Source organism: Canis lupus, chromosome 7, assembly GCF_011100685.1.
Source record: "Canis lupus familiaris isolate Mischka breed German Shepherd chromosome 7, alternate assembly UU_Cfam_GSD_1.0, whole genome shotgun sequence".
NCBI classification, from domain to species: Eukaryota; Metazoa; Chordata; class Mammalia; order Carnivora; family Canidae; genus Canis; species Canis lupus.
The window spans coordinates 31,005,118-31,032,843 of NC_049228.1; the positions used below are offsets into that span (position 1 = coordinate 31,005,118).

At 37.7% G+C, this 27,726-nt stretch overlaps 1 protein-coding gene across 4 annotated transcripts in view; it reads right to left on the minus strand.

The window, feature by feature from the left end:
- POU2F1 (POU class 2 homeobox 1) overlaps positions 1 to 27,726 on the minus strand; it is a 186,946-nt gene that overhangs the window by 99,426 nt on the left and 59,794 nt on the right. The window contains exon 2 of one of the 4 annotated variants that reach the window (XM_038542648.1): positions 6,084 to 6,184. The exons of the other annotated variants lie outside the window; for them this stretch is intronic. The gene's annotated coding sequence lies outside the window, so the exon portion shown is untranslated. The remainder of the gene's footprint in view (positions 1 to 6,083; positions 6,185 to 27,726) is intronic. 4 annotated transcript variants of the gene reach the window in all.

The window sequence follows — 27,726 nt, forward strand, 5'->3', positions numbered from 1 at the left end:
TTTAAAGACATTCCACAAAATATATTCTTCTAAAGTGTCACAGTCTTGAAAATCAAGGAAAGACTAAGGAACTATGATTGAAGAATACTAAAGAGATAGGATAATTATATGCTATGTAAAATCCTGGATTAGATACTTTTGCTATGAAGGATATTTTGGGGACAACTTGTGAAATTTGAATCAGGCCTATGAATTAGTGGATAGTAAAGTGATACTGCTAATTTCCCACATTTTATGTTTGTATCATGGCTATGCAGCAGAACATCATTATTTGTGGTATTATGTTATTCACTAAAGTACTGGGAGTGATTTAAAATCAAAATAAAACAATAGCAAAGAAAGAAAAGAAAAAAGGGGGAAGGGAGCAGCTAAACAAACTACCAGTGTTTTGTTATTTTTCTAGTGGAGCCCTGCCCTCTCCATCCCTCAGAAATCTGATTGCAAGGTGCATATTAACACTGACAACACTACAATTCTTATAGATCATGAAATGCACAGATTATCTATGGTCAAAGTGCACCTGAAACAATTTAAACAATATTCTGATGGACATCTCAAGGTATGGAGGAGGAGTCCACATCTTAAGGCTCCACATTGCATGAATGGAAGTTCAGATTTAAGCTCATATGCAAGCACTAAGAACTGAACAGCTTTTCCACAGTTGGAAACACATCATATACCAAAAAAAGAGCTTGAAACCCATCATAACCTAAAATTCTATTAAATATTTTATTTATTTTTTAAAAGATTTTATTTATTTGAGAGAGAAAGCATAAGCAGGACAGAGAAGGAAAAGCAGACTCCTGGCTGAGCAGCGAACCCGATGGAGGGTGGGGGGAGGCTCGATCCCAGAACTCTGGGATCACGACCTGAGCTGAAGGCAGATGATTACCTGACTGAACCACCCAGGTGCCCCTCTGTTAAATATTTTAGAAACTCAGTTAATTTTGAATAAAATCTACCCAGACAAAAGGCAATATTAGTAAATATATATTTTTAAAGATTGATTGATTTATGATAGACATAGAGAGAGAGACAGAGACAGAGACAGAGACACAGGAGGAGGGAGAAGCAGGCTCCATGTCGGGAGCCCGACGTGGGACTCGATCCCGGGACTCCAGGATCACGCCCTGGGTCAAACGCAGGCGCCAAACAGCTGAGCCACCCAGGAATCCCCAGTAAATATATATTTTTAAGACTTTATTTATTCATGAGAGACACGGAGGGACAGACATAGGCAGAGGAAGATGCAAGCTCCCTATGGGGAGCCCAATGTGAGACTTAATCCCAGGACCTCAGAATCACAACCTGAGCCTAAGAAAGACATTCAACCACTGAACCACCCAGGTGCCCCAGTGAATAAATTTTATATATATTTTACGTTCTTTTAATACTACTATTTTACTGGCACTACTATGCAATCTAACTTTCCTACTTTAGAGACGTTGAGCAAAAGACTTATCATCTATTATGGGTTGAATTGTGTCCCCCAAAAGATGCTAAAAGCCTAACCCCAAGGATCTGTGTGACCTTAGTTGGAAATGGGGTCTTTGCAGATGATCAAGTTAAGATGAGGTCAACAAGGTGGGCCCCAATCCAACACTACTGATTTAAACTCCTTATAATAAGGGAGAATTTGGTCACAGAGACAGATACAGAGGGAAGATGCGAAGAAAGACATGAAACAGATTCTCCCTCATTGCCTTCAGAAGGAACCAACACCCTGCTAATACCTTAATCTTGAATTTCTACCCTCAGAACTATGAGGTAAGAAATTTCCGTTATTCAAGCCACCCAGTTTGTGGCATTTTCCTATGGCATCCCTAGAAAATTTAATATAACATCTGAACCTTAATCTCTTCATTTGAAAAATGAAGATCATGTTATCACTCATGCTTATTTTTAAATTTAAAATGAGAATATAAATTATTTTTAAATAACCAATAATTATGAAAATGATAATGGTATTATTATGCTTTTGATAATTTAATAAATACCACTGTCAAAAATTTTCTGTTATAATAAAAAATTTTAAGTGATGCTCTTGAACATTTCTACTTTTTTTCCCATTTTTAAACTTTTTTTTAAGGTTTTATTTATTTATTCATGAGAGACACAGAGAGAGAGAGAGAGAGAGAGAGAGAGAGGCACAGACACAGGCAGAGGGAGAAGCAGGCTCCATGCAGGGAACCCGACGTGGGACTCAACCCTGGGTCCCAAGGATTACAGCCTGGGCTGAAGGTGGCGCTAAACCACTAAGTCACCCAGGCTGCCTTACTTTTATGTTTTCTAATTGACTTTTAATCCATAGGCCCAAAAATTCCCTTTGCTGTATATGGTAAGAACAGACTTAATTTACAACCATCTGAACATGGCTGATTTCTGCTTTTTTCTCATGTTTTGATCTTTAAATAACATTTAAGAAGTAGGATTTTTCTCTTCTAAAACCTTTTTTGAAAAACACTTTGTCAAGTTATAAATGACATATAAAAAGCTGTACATATTTAATGTATACAACTTGATAAATTTAGAGATAAGTATACACCTGTGAGAGTATAAACAAGGCCATAAACTTGTCCATCACCTCCAAAAGTTTCCTTCCCTCCTTTTTCTTCATTAAAAATTTCTGTGAGTGGCAAGAGCATTTAACATAAGATCTACCCTCTAAGCAATTTTTTAAGCATAATTTTAAATAGTACAATATAGCTAACTATAGTTTTCTGAAAATTTGAAACTTGACCCCATCCCCACCAAAAACAAAAAAACCAAAACCAAAACCAAACAAAATCCAGAACACTGATCCCCTTATGGCCACATAAGCAATAAAAGAGCAATCCCAGGTAGTTGTGACTCAGAGCACTACAACCAACCAACAGCATTTGGTGCTGCCAAAGGCAGATGATGAAGGAATATGGTAGATCAATAAACTGAGCATCTAAACAAAATGCAAGGCTTAATTTTGTACATAGTACAAATTCTCTTTGCTCTACTTCCTGTACTTCTACGCTTCCACTAAAAAACATGCCTAGTAGATGCCCAAAAGAGTAGGAATTCAGTATGCATTAGCTGTCCCAGCCCTGCCTCACTTCCTTCCCTTCTACTCAGATGATACAAAGTTGCAATATAAAAGTAGGGAAGCAACTTTGTAATCTTCTCACAATGTCATAATATCAATAAGTTTCACACCATCTTTGCAAGCTCCAGTTAGTTAGAAAGAATTTAACTAAAAAAATAAGGAAATTTGTCAATGTATCTCACCTTTTATAGAGTCCTAACATATGACTGCCCAAAACAGAAAAATACCAGGCAAGCTAATGTAATTTCTCATTTTGAATAGTACAGATTAAAATGCACGTAAATTACATTTCTTTGCTGTAAGTTCTCCACACTACCAGAAATAAAAGAAATAAATAAAAAAATAAAAGTTAACTGACATGAGGTACTAATAAAAGTTAACTGACATGAGGTACTAATAAAACAAATTTTTAGTATCTCATTGCCTACATTCTATGCATCCCCACCCTCTTTTGGCCAGGCAGGTGATGGTGTTAAATCAGTCAAAGATTCGTGGGGAAAGGTAAGTTTCAGGGTATAAGTCATGTTTTAAGGCAAAGATACACCTGGTCCGGGCAAACTCAGTATTCTGGGTACTTTACTAAAGAAGGAACTTTCTTTATATTTTCATCATTACAATTTCATTTAAGATAATAAGCTATTATTTATCCCCAAGCAGTCAGACATTTGAAATGTATTAATTTTTGGATGATATCTTTGCTGTAACATTGATTTCTTTCATTAAGATTTCTTAACCAATTTTGAAAGGTCTATTTTAAAAATCATTGCTCACTGATCAACTACAATAAGTAAAAATATGGAGACAAATGTTCAGTCACACAAAATATACCTTTGGACTTACTTGAGTTAGTTTAAGCATATGTTTAGAATATAAAATATTTCATAAATACCTTTCTTCTTTAAAGGGGGTATAAGATCTATACCTCTAAATAACATTACAAAAATAGCTAATATGATTCCTATAGTTAAAATCATTATAGAGGAAGACCTGGTTTCTTTATACTACCTTAATATGTCCCTAAAATGCTCAGATTTTTGGATGGGTGAATTATGAGAGGAAATTATTCCATAATCGGCATCAGTTAACATGTGAGAGGTTGGGTTTATGATTAGTTTTAATTCCAAAAAATCAACAGGCTTTACAGCTTAGTAATGGGCTTTGAAGTCACAGAGAACTGGGTTTAAACTCCACTTCTAACATCCTAAGCTATAGCACACTTTTTTTTTTAAGATTTTTTTTTTTAAGATTTTGTTTATTTATTCATAGAGACACACAGACAGAGGGGCAGAGACACAGACAGAGGGAGAAGCAGACTCCATGCGGGAAGCCTGATGTGGGACTCGATCCCGGGTCTCCAGGATCACACCCCAGGCTGTAGGCGGCACTAAACCGGGGCTGCCCTTTTTTTTAAGATTTTATTTATTCATGAGAGACACAGAGAGAGAGAGGCAGAGACACAGTTAGAGGGAGAAGCAGGCTCCATGCAAGGAGCCCAACGCGGGACTTGATCTTTGGTCTCCAGGATCACACCCTGGGCTGAAGGCGGCGCTAAACCACTGAGCCACCCGGGCTGCCCTATATAGCACACTCTTTGAAAGACTCAGTTTACTCGTCTGCAGAACAGGTCCAAAATATGCCCAAAGGTTCACCTCAGGCTTAAATAAAGTATATTTAAAAGGTTTAATGGTACCTAGAAGCTAATTAATGGCTGTCAATAGATAAAATATTTTATGTAGCATATATTAATCCATTTTGTCTTCTGTGTTCTTACATTAACATCATAAGTTTTACAAAAGACCCATATGAAATGTCACTATGGCGGGGGACACCTGGGTGGCTTAGCAGTTGGGCGCCTGCCTTCAGCTCAGGTCGTGATCCTGGGATCCAGGATTGAGTCCTGCATCAGGCTCCCTGTGAGGAGTCTGCTTCTCCCTCTGTCTATGTCTCTGCCTCTCATGAATAAATAAATCTTAAAAAAAAAAAAAAAAAAAAATTTCACTATGGTTTATTCACTCTCTTGGGCATGTTAATTCTTTTTTTTAAAAGACTGTATTTATTTATTTATGATAGACAGAGAGAGAGAGAGAAAGAGAGAGAGAGAGAGGCAGAGACACAGGCAGAGGGAGAAGCAGGCCCCATGCAGGGAGCCCAACATGGGACCCGATCCCAGGACCCCAGGATCACGCCATGAGCCAAAGGCGGCGCTAAGCCCGCTGAGCCACCTGGGCTGCCTAGGGGCATGTTAATTCTTATTTAAGGTACTTAAGGGATGCCTGGGTGGCTCGGAGGTTTAGCGCCTGTCTTTGGCCCAGGGCGTGATCCTGGAGACCCGAGATTGAGTCACAGTGGGGCTCCCTGCATGGACCCTGCTTCTCTCTCTGCCTATGTCTCTGCCTCTCTCTGTATCTCTCATGAATAAATAAAATCTTAAAAAAATAAAAAAAAATAAGGTACTTAAAAAATAAGAATTTTTAAAAGGCACTAGAGTAGGAATCAAAATATGTAGCCTCTGATCTAAATTCTGATCTCAGCTATACATTGGCTGGCTGAACTTTCTTAAGCAAGTTACTTGATCTAAGTTCAGTTAGGTCATCTGTAAAATGGTAAAATGTAGGTTTAATATTCTGATTCCTAGATTAATTTTATAAAACTATTATTTATAAGTACTTTTAAATAGAGAATACTTAACAAAATAATATATTTATGCATCCTATTTACATTAATGTCACAACTTTTTCCAAAAAAATCCAAAAAACCTCACAACACCCAAGAGTACCTAATCTAAATACTAGGGCCAATCCTAAAATATTTTCTGTTGCTGGCTAGGGCACAGGCATTCGAAACATCACTCCATCATATCAATAAATATCAAATAAATTTCAGAGTTCATATCATATATATAAGTCATTTTTATAGTCATTCCACAAAATTAAAGGCAATCATCACAAACACCTGGATTTATCAGAGGCTACTAAATTAATAGCTTTTAGGAGCAGAAAATATTTACCAGGTATAGAAAGACTGCATTCTTTCTTTGAATTGATTCATTGAAAACTGAGAGTAGTTTGGTAATTAAAAAGGCAGGAAAGCTCTTCTTACTTTTCCAGTCTATGAATACAAAAAGAGAAAAAGGCAAGACTGAGTAAGCTGTATAAAATAACCTAACACTTCAAGGGGGAACAATTATACACAGTGGGGAACACTGGACTACCCATCAGGGTGTGTTTAGCTGCCTAAACATAAAGGGATTAGAGGCAGCCCCCCTCTCCTGTGCCTATTTCCTCATCTACAAAATAGGGATATTAGCACCTGCCCTTACTTCAGGAACATGGAGGTATATAGAAATTTCTTGGAACATGTATTACACAAGGTGCTACTCTCTCATAAAGCTGAATAAAATAACCTACAAAGTTTTTTCTTCAGAGTAGATTTCACTAATAAAAAAATCCCCAAATCCAAAATGCTACCTACTTCCAAATGTACAAGTATCTACTTCAACTGGCTTTATCCACACCCATACACTATACACACACACACACATATATATGCATACATACATACACACATATAAGTTCGCAGGTGATCAATATATATTGCTATCACTGTAAAATATTCTGAAAAAAGGGTACAGGATTACATTTTGTCTCTAGAAGACAAGAAATACTTGGCACACACAAGTGTGGAGATTCACCATCACTGGCTGACCACTACATTCTTTGCCAGAAAATCTCAGAATCCTGACAAGTAAAAAGTTCAAGCAGCCTTAACCAAGGAAGAAGAGTGGGTACATGCACTAACTGTTATTTGCCATGTACCTGTACTGTATAGCTATGCTTGAATTAGCATAACTATTTAGTACTAGTATAAATTAGTATAACTGAGTGGTATAACGTTAATTAAAAGCATCTAAGTTTTATATAACTGTACTCTATGCTCATGTAACTAGTACATATAATTTTTTCCTATACATTCAGTGATGGTCCTAACCATTTATGAAACTCTGAAACAAAGCTTAAGTTCAATGGTGCAAACAAAATCAAATATGTAAATAATTCCAACTGTCTTATTTTTTGTGAAAGAAGGGGTTCACAGCAGCTCATAACACTTGAAAGTGGAGATCAACACAAAATTCTGCCATAATTCTGCAACAGTGTCAAAAACTAAGATATTTTTACCTTATACAACTGGAAAGAAAGTAAATTCTTTCTTCCTTGAAAAAGAGTCTGATCCATATGTACTTTAAATTCTTTAAGGGAATTTTAATATCATAAAATTAGGATATTTAATTAAAGATATAAATTAGGATATTTCATTTAAAAGGCTATTCCTAAAACAGAAACAAAACACGAGACAAATACACAAAACAAATACAAATTTTAACATACCCACCAAAGCCCTCCAAAACCATGAACTATAATGAATAAGGAAAACCACCCAACTCTTCCTCTTTAGACCAATATGATGGTTACAAACAAGCTCTTTCTGGCTGTCCATCGACACATCTACAGACCTTTTATTCTTCTGAAATTTCCCCAACTTAAATTGGATGCAAATAAGCCAGGTGTGGTCCTTACAATAGTAATCCTGCTGGCCCCTATTGAGTTTCCATAGAAACATGCACAGCTGGCAATAGCAAAGGGGTTGTACTGGCCTCAGACTGGTTTAAAGTTTCAATACTTACTGAGTGAAATAACAATTACGATATCTTAGTAAAGAACAGATAGAAAAAAAAAAATCCTATCTTTGGGATCATCAAGCAAAATAATGCAAAGTGCTTTCATCTAGGCCAAAAGTGGTTATTGCTGAAACAGCCCAGCAGCAATAATCAATGCATCTGTGAAAAGTTAAGAGATGCCAATTGCCAAATGGTAACTACTCTTTAGTAAAGAAACATAATTTAAGAGAATATTCCCTGTGGGTCACTTAATGTAGTAGCCAACAACCAGAGAGAGAAAAGCAATACAAAGTCTAATCTAAACAGTAGTAAATACCATGTATCTTTTCCTTAAATAAATTCAGTATGACTGAATTCCTTGCTTTTTATTACATGTCAAATGTTTTCACAACAGTGATTCTCAAAGTACAGTACCTGGATCAGTATCATCAGTATCATCTGGGAAATTATTAGGAATGTAAACTCTCAGGCTCCACCCCAGACCTATTGAATCAGAAACTTTGGGGGTTGGAAGCCTAGCAATAATTTTTTTCACAAACCCTCCAGAATATTCTTATGCATGATAAAGCTCAAGAACTTCTGATTTACAGTGCCAAACCTCAGAGAAGACTGATATATGAAATAGAAAATGCAATGCCTTACCTCACTCCTTGGAACTAAGTGAGGCATAGTAATAAAATGTAAAGGAGAACTCACTGGCCTCCTGAATTGGTTCTGTTGGCTAGTAACTCACTGCCTAAAAAATATGCAGAGATGAGCAGTGGTTCATCATGTCTATCCTTCCTACACATGTCAAGTACAAGAAAAAAAATTATAGTGTAGGCTCATGATTACTCAAGGAGAGGAGGGTCTGCAAATAAGACACATGATCCACTACCACGCATAGCCCCCTACAAATCACAACCCATTTCTTTTTTTTTTAAGATTGTATTTATTTATTCAGGAGAGAGACACACACAGAGAGAGAGAGAGAGAGAGAGAGAGAGGCAGGCAGGCAGAGACACAGAGGGAGAAACAGGCTCCATGCAGGGAGCCCGACCAGGGACGTGGGACTCGATCCCGGGTCTCCAGGATCACACCCCTGGCTGAAGGCGGTGCTAAACCAAACTGCTGGGCCCCTGGGGCTGCGCCCTCACAACCCATTTCTAATCATTAAAGTCTTCAGACACAGGGTAGTAAATCTCACCATTTATTCTTTTATAGTAAAAAAAATAGTAATTTTTCTAAGATACCTAACATGTAGTAGGTATAAGTCTGAAGTTTGTCATAAATTTTAACATAACTCACTTCTTATAAAGAACTACTTATAAGAACTTTAAAAAAAAAAGCATACAGTTCTTGCAGTTCTTTAGTATCTTAATCATTAGATACTTTATGTACTACAAAATACACATTTCACTTTTAACTTCAGGACACCATGTATAATTATTTCCCTATTTCCTTTAAGATAATGAGCAGCATATCAAAGAAACACCATTCTAGTGACATTAAAGTAACCAGACACAGAGAGATATAATAGAGAAAAACTACTGGGAAAATCAAATATGACATATGCTGTTAGAAATGATTAAATAAGGCCAAATGAATAGCTTTCTGTAGCTCATAATTAAAAATACATACAAAATAAATTTAAATAAGAAGACTGATTCACAGGCTTCTCGTTCTCTTTGTTAAATGCTGGTGTTGCTCAGGGTCTGCCCTCAGTCCACTCTCACTATACCAGTGATTCCCAAAGTATTGTCTTTGTGCTACTAGTGGACCAGAACTGATCCCCAAATGCTAATTATTGATTTTTAAAAATTTTTTATTTTGAAATATAGTTGACATATGTTTCAGTGTAAAACACAGTGATTGACAATCCTATACATTACACAATGCTCATCATGAGAAGTGAGGTTACCATCTGCTACCATACAGTGTTATTAGGCTGTTATTGACTATAACCTTATGCTATGCTGTACTTTTCATCCTCATCATTTATTTATTTCAAAACTGAAATTTGTACTTCTTAATCCCATTCTGAAGTTTCACTTCAGACTACATACTAAGCACATGCTGGTTGCCATTCCAATTCTCCCCATTTGGGTAAGAAGTAATTCTGTTTAGCATATGACCTCAGCTCAGGGAAAGATCTAAATGATCAATCCGATCCCCGTAGCTACTGACTTGTTCAGGAATAGACTGCAAACCAGAACATTACTCAGTTGTAGCCAATGAAACCAAGGAAAGAGCTTAGATCTTTCTGAGAGTTATTCTCATTTTTAATAGAAAATAAGTGGTTGGGAGGCCTGGGTGGCTCAGCAGTTGAGCAACTGCCTTTGGCTCAGGGCGTGATCTCAGAGTCCCAAGATCGAGTCCCACACTGGGCTTCCTGCATGGCGCCTGCTTCTCCCTCTGCCTGTGTCTCTGCCTCTCTCTCTCTCTCTCTGTCTCATGAATAAATAAATAAATCTTTAAAAAAAAAAAAAAAAAGAAAAGAAAAGAAGTGGTTACTCTCTATTCTTCAGATTCTCATAAGGAAGCTAGCAGGTGTTTTGCAACCACCAGGGAAAGAACCTGAGGGCAAAGGAACATACAGAACCCAGTCCTGAAGCTTCAGGTCTCTAAATCATGTGATCCAAGCCAATTCTCTTGTGTTTAAGCCAGACTCAGTTTCCATTATCTGTAGCTGAAAGCAATCTACCAGTAACATATATTTATTAAATGAGATACTAATTTTGTGCTCATCAATTAGAATTAGTTACTGGAATCTGCTAAGAAATGTGGTTGCCACTTATGTTAGAGGCAACTCTGCAAAAGTGTTTTTTTTTTTTAAAGATTTTTATTTTTTATTCATGAGCGACACAGAGAGAAAGGCAGAGACATAGGCAGGGAGAGAAGCAGATTCCATGCAGGGAGCCCGATGTGGGACTTGATCTGGGACTCTAGGATCATGCCCTGAGATGAAGGCAGACGCTTAACCGCTGAGCCACCCAGGCATCCTAACTCCGCAAAACTCTTAATGTACAAGCACATAATGTACAAGGCGGAATTTCCAAAATTTGGTCCTATTATTTGTGCATGATCAAATTATAGGTTTTCAGTCTCAATTATTCCTTCCTATTTCATGTATCAATTTAGTTATCTACTTGTGTATTTGCATCAACATTTCTAGCTTATAATATTTCAAAAGAGGGGATCCCTGGGTGGGGTTAAAAATTAAACATTTTTAAACTGAATTACTTACTTTTTTAATGCATTTGATAATACTGGTTTTAAATATAAAAATTTGTTATAATATGAGGAAGCTCTATCATTAAGGGAAACAAGCAAATACAAAGGAAGATTTTCCAAAAACAAAGCTCTAATTGCTCAGAAATAATAGAAAACTGGATTCTTTTTGACCATCTCTACATTTGGCCTGAAGGTCTCGTTTTACCTAAATGCAAAAAATGTTAACTGGATGAACTTTCAAAATGCTGTCCTTGCTCTGAACATACAATAATCTATTTCCTTCAGTAAGGTAAATTCTTTGTCAACTCCTGACTAAGCTATACAAGAAGTAAACAAAATTTTCTACTTGTACAGTTTGTTTTGAGACAAAATAAAAATGTTAATTTTTTTTGTTTTTAATTTAATTTTGTTTTTTAAAGATTTTATTTATTTATTCACAGAGAGAGAGAGACAGACAGAGACAGAGAGAGAGGCAGTGGGAGGAGAAGCAAGCTCCATGCAGGGAGCCCAATGTGGGACTCGATCCCAGGACCCTGGGATCACGTCCTGAGCTAAGAGCAGACACTCAACCACTGAGGTACCCAGGTGCCCCTGTTAATGTTTTTTTAAATATTATGGCAGCCACTCAAGACCCTTTTTGCACTATCTTTAGTAGAAAGCAGTACCTCCAGAACATACCTCTATTATAGGTTCTGCTTATTAGTTAATTAATTAATTAATTAATTAATTTTTAAGATTTTATTTATTTATTCATGAGAGACAGAGAGGGAGGGAGAGAGAGAGAGGCAGAGACACAGGCAGAGGGAGAGGCAGGCTCCACGCAGGGAGCCCCACGGGGAACTCAATCCTGGGCCTCCAGGATCAGGCCCCAGGGCCAAAGGCAGGTGCTAAACCGCTGAGCCACCCAGACTGCCAGAGGTTCTGCTTATTTAATAGTTGAACCATTCATCAGAAAATGGCAACAAAATATTAACAGCGACCCTTAAGGGGTTCAAATGGTAGAAAAGCTTTTTGGTCAACATGGAAGAGAGAAAGACCTTCTACAACCCTTTCACACTACACTGGTTATGACAACACCAAGCAAATGATTCCTCACAATGCCATTAAAAAAATAAAACTCATTATAATTTTGGCCTCTGAAGTAATGTTTGTACGCCACAAAAATGATTGCAGGAATTTCTAAAGCCCTATAGGAAAATTCTGAAACTATTAACCTAACAGCAGATGATTCTATAGCCCTGTTCACTCAGTGCTCCTTCCAGACAGTAAAGCCAACATACGTTAGAATTGCCAGTAACTTTCAAAGTGGAAAGTCATTATAAGAATTCCAAGTAATGAGGAATAATTAATGACAATTAGAAAAAGGATCAACAAACAGGGAACATTTTAGCTAAATGAGATCAAGAACCTGTCTTGAATTTGTTTTTATTCCATACTGTCACTCCTTTCTCCTGTAATAGAGTGCTACAAAGGAGACCAAAAAGATAGAAAAAAGAAGCATAATCTGCCTGTAAGAAGCCTCCCTAACTCTTTCTCCCCAGTCTAGAAGCATCAAGAAGAGATAATTAAGGCAACAGAAATATTTGTGAGTGCATATTCTAACATGAATTTTTTAAAATATTTTTTTAATTTATTTATGATAGTCACACAGAGAGAGAGAGAGAGAGGCAGAGACATAGGCAGAGGGAGAAGCAGGCTCCATGCACCGGGAGCCCAACGTGGGATTCGATCCCAGGTCTCCAGGATCGCGCCCTGGGCCAAAGGCAGGCGCTAAACCGCTGCGCCACCCAGGGATCCCTCTAACATGAATTTGAAAGAAAACAAGTTAAGACAGGGTGACAAAAATGGGATCCGAGGAGCTCCAAGCCAGCAGCACTTCTACAGGGTAGCTAGGCTTCATTTTGCCTACCACATGGGAAGAAACAAGAGCATCTACCGTAATGTTATTACTCAAATAATCTTCTACCACCTTACCCTGTTTGGTAGACAAAATGAGGCCATTACAATTCTCCATTCTGGGGCGCCTGGCTGGCTCAGTTGATAGAGCATATGACTACTGAATCTCGGGGTTGTGGGTTTGAGCCCCATGTTGGGTATATAGATTACTTAAAAATAGAATTTTTTATAAAATTCTCTATTCTAAACTTGAATATGCTACTAAACAGATTTTATTTTCACTTTAGAAAACTTCCTCAACAACATGCTAACATGTTATAAAAGAGTAATTAAAAAAAAAAAGATTTTTATTTATTCATGAGAGAGACACAGAGAGAATGGCAGAGACAGGCAGAAGGAGAAGCAGGCTCCATGCAGGGAACCCCAATGTGGGACCTGATCCTGGGACCCCAGGATCACGCCCTGAGCAGAAGGCAGACACCCAACCGCTGAGCCACCCAGGTATCCCTAAAAGAGAATGTTAGGCTGAATTTGAAAGAGAGAGGTACCTAGCACCTCCTCCCACCCTAAAAAAGTAAGACCTTTTGTTTTTAAAAAAAAGGTATTATATTGTAGATTAGCTCATACTTAGAAACTTATCAACTATCTAGACATCTTTTATTTTATTATTATTATTTTTTAATGATCCAGACATTTTACCATACTGGCTAAGTCCCTTCTTAAAAATGCACTCCTTGTTTGTGCTAAAATAATAATACTAAGAGAAAAATTAGATAGGCAGATGAAGAGTATAGGCCATTAAAATAAAAGTAGCAGTTAGTCGTAACAAAGCACAGTGTGTATTCATACTACCACTGAACCTTTTTCAGCGTTTCCTTACTGTTTAACAAAAAATAATTTAAGCACCACTGTCCTGTATCATTAGATTTAGAATCAAATCTAACATAAAAGGCAACCTTTATCTCTCCTGGCTCTTGCAAATAGCAAAGGATAAAAATCAGAGGGTTTTAGAGCAGAGAGAAATGTTAGCAACAATCAATCCAATCCCTTCACTGTACAAACAAGGAAATTATGTGCAAGGTTGCATGATTTATTTCAGAACACTCTGTGAGTGATGGCACACAGCTTAAATTCAGATCCATTTTCTGATTCTTAACCCATATGAGTTCTCTCCACAATGGCCACCTCCCCTTCAGAAATGTTTAAATTTTCCAACAATAATATTATAAAGGCACTTTTTAAAAAGTGATGTCTTTTTAAGTATACTGATTATTGGTAATTATTCTCCAAACACTAACTTTATAATAAACGTTCATATGTTCATTCATTCGTTTGTTCAGGCACTCCAGTAATTTTAAGAGATCATTATGTATAAGGCACTGTACTCTGCTCCATGGGATCAGAAAGATGAGTTAGACATGATTCTGACTTTGGAAAGCTTCAGTCTGGCGGACTGAAAAGACAGAACAGACAAAAGAACTCTATTAGAGCTAAATTAGCTTAAAAAAAGTTTTTACTTTTTGACAAAAGGGTACAAATAAATGCATGTTTTAACACAAAAAATACAGTTTTCTGGTGATTTAAAGGGCTTATTTATGTAGAATAACCATAAGTAACTAGATATTTATGAAATAGTTTATTCTAAAGAAAACAGACTAGGTGCTTAAATTCTATAGCATAATTTGAGGGTTTGGATACTGCCTTTAAAGTTTCTTTAAAAAGAACTTCATGAAAACACTATGATCATTTGTCATTCTTCTTTGTCTCCTATGTAAAAAAAAAAAAAAACAACCTAGATTTGTAATTCAACCAAGTTTAGCTAAATATTTTAATGTTTTTATGTTACAGTAGAGTCACTAAAAACTGCCCAAATGAGAACCGACCACATGCCAGCAAATATATCAAACATCTCCAACCAAATATTACCGAGTTCACTGGCTGAAAACAGAATAGAGTAAAAATTACAGTAACAACGCTTGAGTCAGTAAAAGATAGAATTTAAGGTATGACAATCTGGTGTGATTTTCATACCATTATAAAATCAAAATTAATTTCTACAAAATGGTAAGTCATTTTAAACCATCACATTAATATGCTCTCTCAGCACTTATAATCCCACAGAAGCAAACACCATACAGCAGGCCTTTATATTGCAATTTCTGTTCCTTCGGCTGAAGATGCTTCTGCTCAGGTGCCTTCTTCTCCCTATTCCAGGCTCTGAGTGTCATCTCCCCAAAAAGGCTTTCCCTGACCGTTCAACCTAAAACACATGCCCCCCTCCTCCAGTTACTATTGTGTCACCCTATTTTAGTCTCTTTATGTTCTTTTGATAATTTTAAAACTCATTTACTTGTCCCACCAGAAAGCAAGCTCCCCAAGCTCTGGCACCTTATTAATCTTGTTCACTACAGCAACCTTTGTGCAGGAGACAATCTGACAGGTGCTCAAAAATATCTGTTAAATAAAGGAATGGTGCTTAGAAAGCCTAATAAATAATAGATCAGGGATATCAACTTAAGTCCACAACACTCCTTAAAAAGAAAAACTATTTCAAAAACACATAAAAATATATGCTGAGAGAACTCATCTATTGATTTTGGCCCTTCTAACAAAATCCTACTGTAAGTATACTACTGACAACATATCTGAATTCCAACAGAAAAAATTCTGTCTAGCAAATACTTCTTTTTAAAGGCAAGACTATAAGGGACAAAGAACAGTTTCTGGTTTGTGAGATTCCTGGACATTTAGAGGACCAAGTTCTATTTTATTTATTATTATGTTTAATGCTTCCCCTAGATTAGCATGAGTTCTCAGAAACAATAAATTTAGAACTGCATTCTAAATAATGGATGAAAAATCTAAGAACATTTTGTGTAGAAATTCCAGATTCAAATATAAATAAAGAGTGACATTTAGGATCTTGGTAAACGGGGTAAAGTTAGTTAATACCTAAATTAAACTTTGCTCACCAATAAATAGATACAAATCTTTCAAGAAACTGAGCCATTCCAAATCACACCTAAAAGACCAACCGTGCCTCCTAACTTTGTAAAATAAGACTAATTATGTTGGGAATCCCGTTAAAATTCCAGCGTCTCTTGAAAAATTCTGATTAAGAAGTTAATTCCTCTATTTGCCATTGAGGAACAGGAGAGCACACTATTTCAGGAAAATTGATGGACCAATTATCTGTCAATCAAGCATTTACTATGGGCCAAGGTCTAAACACAGGTTTGTAGACTTTACGCAGATATACCTACATTATCGACATCTTTGCTTACCATTCCCTCTTACATCTCGGTCTTTTCATCTGAGTTCAATTTCCTTCTTTATGTACATTTACAAGTTCCTTTAGTTAAGGTGTGATGGGAGCAAATTCAGCTTTTATTTGTTTAAAAATGCCAATTCAGGGCAGCCTTGGTGGCTCGGCAGTTTAGCACAACCTTCGGCCTAGTGCATGATCCTGAAGACCCGGGATCGAGTCCCATGTTGGGCTTCCTGCGTGGAGCCTGCTTCTCCATGTCTGCCTGTGTCTGTGTCTCATGAAAAAATAAATAAAACCTTTTTTTAAAAAAAAGTCAATTCATCTTTATTTTTGAATAAAAGGTTAGCTGGGTAAAAATTTTAAGGTTGGGGGATGCCTGGGTGGCTCAGTGGTTCAGCACCTGCCTTTGGCCCAGGGCGTGATCCTGGAGTCCCAAGATCGAGTCCCACATCGGGCTCCCTGTGTGGAGCCTGCTTCTCCCTCTGCCTGTCTCTCTCTTTCTCTGTCTCTCATGAATAAATAAAATCTTTTAAAAAAATTTTTTTAAGGTTGTAGTTATTTTCTCTCAGCATTTGATAATTTCATTGTCTTCAGGATTCCATTGCTGCTCTTGAGTACTGTGAAATGTGGCTCTTTTATGAGCAATGATCTATTCTTCCTATCCCCTATTAAAGATACTCTTTTTATATTTGATTTTCTGTAGTTTCACTATAATATATCTAGGGATAGAACTTTTATCTATCCTGTGTGGGGTTTCACTATGCTTCCTTAAAGCTTAGAATTCATGCCTTTCATCAATTCTAGAAAATTCTCAGCCAGTATGTAGTATTTGAATTGATAACAGCTGAGAACTCCTTCTATTCTCTCTGAACTCCAAAATTAGATTCATTTTAAACTTCTCATCCCATCCTCCAGATCTCTTACCTTCCCATTCCTGTCTTTCATCTGTAACTACTAGTACTACATCTGGTTAATTTCCTGAGCTCGATCATTAATTCACTCTTCAAAAAGTTTGTATTCTACCATTAGCTTGTCCACTGAGCTTTTAAAATTACAATGACTATCTATTTTCCTGTCTAGAAATGGTTTCTTTGCCAAATCTGCCTTGTCATTTTTACTTTGTTTCTTACCCATATTTTCAATCACTTCTCTTATTATTAAAACATTTGTAAGTTAATTTGAATAATAATAAATCTGATTAATTCCAATAATCTGAGATCCTTGGAGATAAGGGGAGTCTACCTCTATTGTTGATTGCTTTGCTGCAACTCTGATATTGGCTTGTTCCTTCCAAGTTCCATAATTTGGGGATACAGGCTCTGGAGGAGGAGTCTGAGAAGCCTGGATTGAAAGCGCATTCCCTCAAAAAGACCATAAGTTTGTCGCTGCCCCAGTGAGGCACTTCTAGCCCAAGATCACTTTTATTTTTTATTTCTGGATTTCCCAGACTACACAGGTTGACTGACCATACCCTTTCCTTTTCACTGGCCCTGGGGAAATCCCCTATATCCTTAAGCTTGCAAGCAAACATTAAAGGGATATATATCACAGGCATTTGTAGGAGTTTTGCAAAATACTTTAGAATAATCTATTGTAGTGCCAGAAGTCTCTGAGAATAAGTTTTAAAACAACTTCAATCTTTACAAGCGAGCTTTAAATGAGTTTTGTCAGGTTCTGTGTGTTCCCACAACCCAGCGCACACTCTGTCATGGCTCTTCCTTTACCCCACCGTGTCATGAGTTTGACATCTCCTCCCTGCTCTGATTTCAACAGACATACCCGGTGTTCAGCAACGCGAGGGAACGCATGAACAATGACTATACCTCAGCAATTCCTGCTTGGACTACAACAAGAAAATAAGAATAAGCAAATTGTTTCTTTAGCTTCGCTATAACTTTGGAGATAAGGATCAAGGGCAGTGACATGACTTGCACTTGCTCTCTACGGTTTTTTGAGAATGAAGGACTACAAGGGTTTTTGACAAGTGCTCTAAAACAGGACAACAGAAATGTAAACTTACTGGTTGATTCTAGGCCATGTATGACAGTAATCTAGAAAAGAGATGACGGTGACTTAAACTCAGTTGGTAGCAAAAGGGACAGATTCTATATGTGTTTTAGATGTAGAGCTGACAAGTGTCTGATTTGATATAAGGGATGAGAAAGATATCGACTCTGTAAGGCTATAGAGAATGAACTGGAATAAAGAGATTAAAGTTACAGGTAGCTCAAATGGTTGAGTATCTGCCTTTGGCTCAGGTCATGATCCCAGTGTCCTGGGATTGAGCCCCACATCAGGGCTGAGCAGGAAGGCTGCTTCTCCCTCTCCCTCTCCCTCTGCTGTTCCCCCTGCTTGTGCTCTCTGGCTCTTTCTCTCTGTTAAATAAATACAAAAATATTTTTTAAAGAGGAGAGAGATGAAAGTTACAAAAAGGGAGCATATTTCAAGTTAATAATAAGGGAGAACTACTTAAAAATCAGAACATTTATTATAAAATGGAATCAATCTGAGTATATCACTTCTAGTTAAAATTTTGCTCTATGGGGCAGCCCGGATGGCTCAGTGGTTTAGCGCCGCCTTCAGCCCACATCGGGCTCCCTGCATGGAGCCTGCTTCTCTCTCTGTGTCTCTCATTAATAAATAAATAAAATTAAAAAAAAAATTTTTTTTGCTCTGTATTGCATTAGAGGGTATGAGGTCAATCTGAAGGCAGCCTCCAAGATTCTACTCTCTGGCCATAATCTTTTCCAACCTTATCTCTCACTATCCTTTTACCTTCCCCTAATGTCCTATTAAATGGAATTACTCAAATTCATTATTTTCTGTAGCTGCCCTATATCCTTTCCTTTGTTGCACCTATTCCCGTAGTCAGAAACCCCTCTAAATATCTGGATCCTAACCATCTTTCAAGAGCTACCTTCACTGCCAGGTCTTCCGTGAAGCCGGCCCTGCCCTGAACTATTTCCTTGAGAAGAATATATGTGCCTTATACAACTCTGCAGCTTCCTAAAAATCTAAAAGTGTCCTGTCTTAGAAGAAACTTAACAGCAGCTGAGAAATTAACACTTGACAAGGATACTAGAGAAGTAATTAAGTTCTTTAAAAGGAGGCTGAGCTTGAACTCTGATAGTCCCTCTAATTCTAAGGTTTTGTGATTCTTCTTTTTTAAAAAAAATTTTTTTTTTATTATTTATTCATGATAGTCATAGAGAGAGGAGAGAGAGGCAGAGACACAGGCAGAGGGAGAAGCGGGCTCCATGCCAGGAGCCCGACGTGGGACTCGATCCCGGGACTCCAGGATCGCGCCCTGGGCCAAAGGCAGGCGCCAAACCGCTGAGCCACGCAGGGATCCCCAGGTTTTGTGATTCTATAAAATCTCTAGTAAATAGTCTTAAGATATACCTGAAGCGCTATTTATTTTTTAATTTGGTAAATATTTATTATTCACTCTTCATGTACCAGATACTGTGCTAGGTAAGCTTAAATGTGATCCCATTTAATCCTAACAAAAACTCTGTGAGGCCTTACTCTCTTCTTCCTTTTACAAATGAGAAAAATCTATGCAGGTTGTCCTAATACAAATGCTATCCAAGTGCCAGAGTCAAGGCACAAACTTGATCTTTCAATTTCAAGCTTACTGCTCTTATACTAACATCACAGCTGATAAGTGATTTCGAATATCATTTAACTTCCACATCTAAATAAGTAAGAAAAAATACTTTAAAAATATCATAGAGGCACCTGGATGGCTAGTTGGTTAAGCATCTGCCTTCCACTGTGGTCATGATCCTGGGGTCCTGGGATTGAACTCCATGTTGGGCTCCTGCTCAGCAGGGAGTCTCCCCTCCCCACCATGGCCCCACTAGTGCTCTCCCTTGCTCTCAAACAAACAAACAAACAAATAAATAAATAAAATCTTTGGGGGAGGGAACAATATCATAGACAAGAATAAATCCAGTATAGATAGCAAATAGCCACAAATTATTCCTCTATACTTGCAAAAGAATTTTTGTTTCAGGAAAGCCAAACAATTCATCTACTCAGCAAGTTCAATTCAACAAATGTTTATTGGGACGCCTAGATGTCTCAGTGGTTGAGCGCCTGCCTTCAGCCCAGGGCATGATCCTGGAGTCCCAAGATCATCCCACATCGGGCTCCCTGCATGTGTCTCTGCCCCTCTCTCTGGGTCTCTCATGAATAAATAAATAAAATCTTTAATTTTTTTAAGATTTTATTTATTTATTTATTTATTCATGAGAGACACAGAAAGACAGGCAGAGGGATAAGCAGGCTCCACGCAGACAGCCTGACCTGGGACTCAATCCCGGGTCTCCAGGATCAGGCCCTGGGCTGATGGCAGCGTTAAACCGCTAAGCCACCCAGGCTGCCCAAATAAAATCTTTAAAATAAAACACAAATATTTATTGCAAAAGACATTAATAAATGTCTAAAAGAAAAAGCCTAAGAAAAATATTAAAGCAGAGAATCTACCATTGGTAGCATGAAGGAAAATTTATAGCTTAACACTAAAAATTAAACATCAAGTTATGGGGCGCCTGGGTGACTCAGTCTGTTAAGTCTGCCTTTGGCTCAGGTCATGATTCCAGGGTCTGGGATCAAGCCCCGTTTCAGCTCCCCGCTCAGCAGAGAGCCTGTTTCTCTCTCTCCCTCTGCTCTTCTGCTTGTGCTGTGAGATAAATAAATAAAGTCTTTTAAATAAATAAATAAACATCAAATTAGTCCCCATTTTTTGTTTAAAAAAAAAAATCCCTTTAAAGAGAAAAATGTAACCTAATATTGACATCAAGTTTTTTCCACAAGGCAGGGTTCCAGAGCAGGGTTTTTCTTCTAAATCAGAATACAGAGGTGAGCACTACATATATTAAAATGCATTTATCTTAGTTCCACCAAAGAACATCCATTAGACCAGGACAGCAGGAGATGCGGTATGATCTACCAGAGAGCAAAAAACTGTGGAAGCCAAAGCATTGGGCTTCTACCTCTCAGATACTACTAAGTACCAAAAAAAAAAAAAAAAAAAAACCAAAAAACAAAAAACTACTAAGCACCTTTGTGATTTTAAGTAGTTGACCAATCTGTGAAATACATTTTGGTACTTTCAGATTAGAAATATGCACGTGGTTTCCAATTAACTTTTAAAAAATTAATTTTTATAGAGTTTTTTAATTTTTAATTTTTTTTAAAGATTTTACCCATTTATTCATGAGAGACACAGAAAGAGAGAAGCAGAGACACAGGCAGAGGGAGAAGCAGGCTCCATGCAAGAAGCCTGATGCGGGACTCAATCCCGGAGCCCCAGGATCACTCCCTGGGCTGAAGGCAGCGCTAAATTGCTGAGCCACCTGGGCTGCCCTTAAATTAATTTTTAAAAAATCAATATTTACTACAATATTTACTATAATTAAACGTTAACTTTAAGACATACACTATTTAGGGATGCCTGGGTGGCTCAGTGGTTGAGCATCTGCCTTTGGCTCAGGTCTTGATCCCAGAGACCCAGGACCGAGTCCCACATTGGGCCCTCTGCATAGAGCCTGCTTCTCCCTCTGCCTATGTCTCTGCCTCTCTCTCTCTCTCTCTGTGTCTCTCATGAATAAATAAATAAAATCTTAAAAAAAAAAAAAGACATATAGTATTTAGAGCAAATAGAAAATTGAATCATTAACGAAATTAAAAGGAAAAGAAACCGTTTAAGTGCCATAAATAGAAAATTAGAGGGTAAATTGCTTTGGCCAGAGTCCTTAAGAATGGAGAAAAAAATGTTAAAGAATCTGGTTTATTTATTTATTTTTAAAGACTTTATTTATTTATTCATGAGAGACGCAGAGACATAGGCAGAGGGAGAAGGAGGCTCCCCTCAGGACCCCAGGATCACAATCTGAGCCAAAGGCAGATGCTTAACTACTGAGCCACCCAGGTGCCCTAAAGAATCTGGTTTAAAGTTGCTATTACTCAGCCTGCTCTATTTCTACGAATCTACACAAGCAAAATATATGAAACTAGTTAAACATAGAGGTACTCTTTATCCCAGACCTGTAAATTCAACTATTTGCTAAAACTGCCTGTGGAGCAAGCCCTGTGTTTAGCCTCTCCAGTAGCATGCTAAAAAGGCAGAGAAGAGATGCAACATCTCAATCAGAGAACAGTCAAGAGCAGCCTTCCTTAAGAAGTAGAAACAGGTGAAACAAGTTGGTGTAAACAAGTACAGAAAAAGCAGAACATTTTCGACTACACTCCAACTAAAAATAAAGGAAAAAGAAAACGTCAAACACAGGAAGGGAAAAGAGATGTATGTGGCAGGCAGGACAAGTCCAGGAAATGGCAAATCTACGACGAGATGGCCAGAGTGAAGGGTGAGGAGATGTCAGGAGGTGAGAGGAGAAAAGTGAGCAAGGATAGAATCAAGTTCCTCAAATTTAACTTTCAGCTCAACTGAAAGTTTAAATTTTGTCCTTAAAGTTGTGTGCGTTTTAATCAAGAGTAATATAATAATTTTTAAAAAACATTTTTTGAGAGTTTACTTGATAGCTGTATAAATACAGGTTATACGGGCTCAGTCTGAAAACTGAACCAACACATGAACCGAAGGAAGAATGGAAGCTAGAACAAAGGTAGCAGCCAAGATAATGGATAAGAAACAGGTATGAACAATATTGAGTACTACTCTGAATGCTCAGTTAAGTGAAGGAGATGTGCAGAGCGACGGCGAGTTTCAAGCTGGAGCCCTGAGTAGCCCTGGTGGTGCTACAGAGGAAAATGAGCACAATGGGATCCCTGGGTGGCACACCGGTTTAGCACCTGCCTTTGGCCCAGGGCACGATCCTGGAGACCCAGGATGGAATCCCACGTCGGGCTCCCGGTGCATGGAGCCTGCTTCTCCCTCTGCCTATGTCTCTGCCTCTCTCTCTCCCTCTCTCTGTGACTATCATAAATAAATAAAAATTTTAAAAAATGTTTAAGAAAATGAGCACAAGAAGGGAAAATGTGGGAATGATGGGGAAAAGAAGGAGTTTGGATACCTTTAAGTGGCTGTACCTAGGGCAGAGTTTTAGCAAATAGTTGAACTAACAGGTTTGGAATAAAGAGCACCCCTATGTTTACTGCAGCAGTATTTACAATAGCCAAATTATGGAACCAACCCAAGTGTCCATCCATAGATGAATGGATAAAGATATGGTATATAAATATACAATGCAGTATTAATCATAAAAAAGAATGAAATCTTGACATTAACAACAACATGGATGGATCTAGATGGTATATCACTAAATGAAATAAGTTAATCAGAGAAAAACAAATACTATATTATTTCACTCGTGGAATAAGAAGCAAAACAAATAGACAAAAAAAGGACAAACTAAGCAACTGATGAATTACTGAACTCTACATTTGAAACTAGTGATGAATTATATGTTGGCTAATTGAATTAAAAAAAAGACAAACAAAAAGTGAGACATAAATATAGAGAGCAAACTGGTGGCTACTGGGGGTGAGGGTGGGGGGTGTGTTTGTATATAAAATGAAGGTGATTAAGAATAAGTCACTTATCATGATGAGCACTGAATAATGTATAGAATTGTTGAATCACTATAGTGTACACATGAAAGTAACATAACACTGTATATTAACTAGACTGGATTTTTTTTTTTTTTTAAGTATGCACAACACTTAGCCAGGCATCTGGCATCATGGAAATTTCAGTAACATTAGTTACTATCTATTGAAAAACAAACAAAAGGGATCCCTGGGTGGCGCAGCGGTTTAGCGCCTGCCTTTGGCCCAGGGCGCGATCCTGGAGATCCAGGATCAAATCCCACGTCGGGCTCCCGGTGCATGGAGCCTGCTTCTCCCTCTGCCTGTGTCTCTGCCTCTCTCTCTCTCTCCCTCTCTGTGACTATCATAAATAAATAAAAATTTAAAAAAATTAAAAAAAAAAAAGAAAAACAAACAAAAAACCAAACAAACCAAAAACCTTGAAATCAAGGGAGAAGACAGAGCCGGATATAGAAATTTGAGAGTTAAAATTGCAGATGTATTTGTAGCCAGGAACATACCCAGGGAATGAGAGTAGGAAGAAGAGAAAAGGTTTGATTCTGAGTATTGGGCACTCTAACATTTAGAGGTCAGGAAGATTAAGGAAGATTCAGCAATGGAAACAATTTAAAGCTACAAACTGGCATTCTTGAGCCTGGTTTATAAGAGTCCTATCTAAAGACATGTACTGATAAATGGGGTTCTGAACCCATCTCACTGGAGACTAAATCTTGAACTTTGGCATATAAACTATGACAACAAAACCTGTCTTGTGAGGCTTTTTCCAGAGCCCTCACAACTGTGGACAATCTGTTTCCATTTGAGTGTCTGCCCTTGATTCATTAATCCCTGTATCAACTCTGGATTAACTGTTTTTTTTTTCTTTTTTTTTTAAGATTTATTTATTTATTTATTCAGAGAGAGAGAGAGACAGAGACACAGGCAGAGGGAGAAGCAGGCTCCATGCAGGGAGCCTGACGTGGGACTTGATCCCAGATCTCCAGGATCACACCCCAGGCCGCAGGTGGCGCTAAACCGCTGCGCCACAGGAGCTGCCCTGGATGTAACTGTTACTACACTCATTTTAAAGGTGAAAAAACTGGGGTGGAGTCTGCTCAGGAAAGCAGGACAATTTGCCTGATGTCACATGGGAAATTCATGGAAAAGCTGGGATGAGATCTCTGATATGTTTAATCTAAATTTATCGTTATTTTCTTCCATTGAGAATAAAGTAATCTACTGGAAAAAACAAATGATAATGTTGACAGCAGGGTGGTCAGTGTAAGGAGGTGTTTGTATGGATCATGGCGTATTAGATTAACCTGAGCTAAATTTGTATTCTTTGTTTTATACAAGAAGGGGTGGAGATATTATAAATGTAGGCTTCTACTACCAGGTGGCCTTTATTATACCTTGTGCTAGAACATTGTTTCTTAACCTCAGCACTCCTGAAATTTTAACAAATCTCTGCTGTGGGGACTATCCTGTGCACTGTAGGATGTTTAACTGCACCCAGGCCTCTAACCACAAGATGCCAGTGGCACCCTTCTCCCCCAACTTGGGGAAATACAATTAAAAATGTCTCCCGAGAGGCAAATGTGCCCATGTTTGAGAACACTGACTGAGCTAGACCCATATAAACTGATTTAACATCATCTTTCCAGCTCTGAACTCTTCTCATAAACTAATCCTGATTCCTGGAATGCTCTTCTACATTCAGCAGGCCAATCTTTTGTCATTCAAACAACCCTTAAAACCCCCTTTTAATAAACCTCAAGCACCATAATTATATCCCAGAATTCTAAAAACATGAATATTTACATGCTACTGGAAGGCATTCTCCACTGGATCTGATCTTCAGTTTCCCAGTAAATTTATTTAAGGACATGCTGATTAATTGTGGGGGTGCTTTTTATTTTTCATTTGTCCAATATCTAGTTCTCCAAATCCTTAAGAAGTTCTAGTGTTCTTCAAATTAATAGCTACCATTTACTGAGCCCTTACTGTGGTTCAATAACTGTTCTAAACACTTTGCATACATTATCCTCAGAACAGCCTAGTTTATAGATGAGGCAGCCAAGACACATAGGGGTGGGGAGCCCCCCAAGACTCAAATGCAGATAGTCTAGCTCTAGAATCCCATTTCTCAAACCCCTCTGTGTCCCAAAGGTTGATTTAAAAAAACTCTGCATCTCTTGATTCCACCTATTCAAAATTTTATAACCTGTGATCATATATAATCCCAAAGTTTTATTTGTGTTGTACTTCTTGTTCTTTTCTTTTCCCCTAACAGCATAAGAAAAACAATTAGTGAGGCATAGTTTGCACGGACCAGTAGTATACTGTCTGACAAAGGCAACAAAGAACATTTTGTGAACTCAGCACAAGGCCTAGAACATAGTTGTTCCTCAATAAATAGCTGCCTGAATGAATGCCTAAACATCCTAAATTTTATAAAAGTAATCCAGATTGGAGCACCTGGGTGGCTCAGTGGTTGAGCATCTGTCTGCCTTTGGCTCAGGTCGTGATCTCAGGATCTAGGATGTAGTCTTGCATCAGACTCCCCACAGGGAGCCTGCTTCTCCTCTGTGTCTCTCACAAATAAATAAATAAAATCTCATATATTCATTCATTCATTCATTCCAGATTGAAGTGTTGTAATTATTTTGGCTTTCTGGTCCTTAATCATACATCTTCTGGACCTTCCTTCTTTGCTGAAACAATGTGTTCAAATTCACATATAGTATACAGAGATCATTTAGGTGTAAGAGTAGAAAAATATTTTGTGTTTCCAATAAGCTCTCTTTTGGAATCCGGAACTAATCTTTTGATCACAGTACATCAGTCTATTTTCTTTCTTTTTTTTTTTTTTTTTTTTTTTTGCTATTTTCAATAATAATAAACAATAACTTTTCATTTCTCTTCCCTAACAGTAACTTGAAAACCATAATCCTAACAAGTGTAACTAGAATATGTCCCCAAATACATTATTTTAAACTTGCACACTATAGCTCTTTTGCCACTATTCCTTATTCACACAATCGCAGTCTTAGGCATTTTGCTACTGGGAGAGTATTCCCAAATACTTTATGTACATTTTAAGTAAGACCAGTCTATAAATGGACCTCTTGAGAACTGTATAACTTGTATTTCGTCATCTAAACCAGACCCAAATGAAAACTAAACACTCCACCCTCCTCCTATGGGGATGCAATCTTAAAGCATTTAAGGCACTTAGCTAGGTGGGATGGGGGCAGAGGGACACCATTTATATGAATGCCTTTGGTAATGTGATTTGCATTAGTGTTACCTGGCACTTTAAAAGCACTTAATAGATGTGAGTCCCGAGAGTTCCTACTTTATTACTACAACACTTAGCATAGTAGCAAGCACATATGGACATTTAATAAATGCCTTTAGCATGAGGATTGCTTGATATCTAAGAAGCTGGTAATTTAGCACAATTAATTTCAGGGAAGAGGTTAGAAGAAAGATCATTTTATGCTTAGCTGGGGTTGAAAAATAAAGGTTAAGACTGGAAAGAACATGCAAAGGAAACCATCTCAATGAAAAAGAAAGTCAAACATTCACAAAAGCCTAAATTAAAATAATTTCAAAGAAAAGCAAAATTGGTTTGTGACACATGCTGATATTCACCTTCCAAAAAAAAAAAAAAAAAAGACAGGGTCATATAAAAACCTAATGTCAACTATCTTTGTAAAGGTAACTATCATAGTACTATTCATATTGTATGGTCCAAAGACAGGCTGCCCAAGATGGCGTACTTGGGCATGAACAGTACTTTGAGTTAAAAGCAATCCAAACCCTGTAGGTTCAGGGAAAGCTCTTCACCTGCCGTCTGCTTTACCAGCATGGGAGCTATTAACAAAGATGCTTCTTCAATCTGAATAGGGCAACATCTTTGTTTTCTAAACATCTCCTCACCTTCTGTTAATGAGCTTGCTCCTCCCTTTTGTGCCTTCAGGCATCTACCCTTTCCATGGCTCAATAAGCCTCATTGTCTTTGGAATTTCACGTCTATGT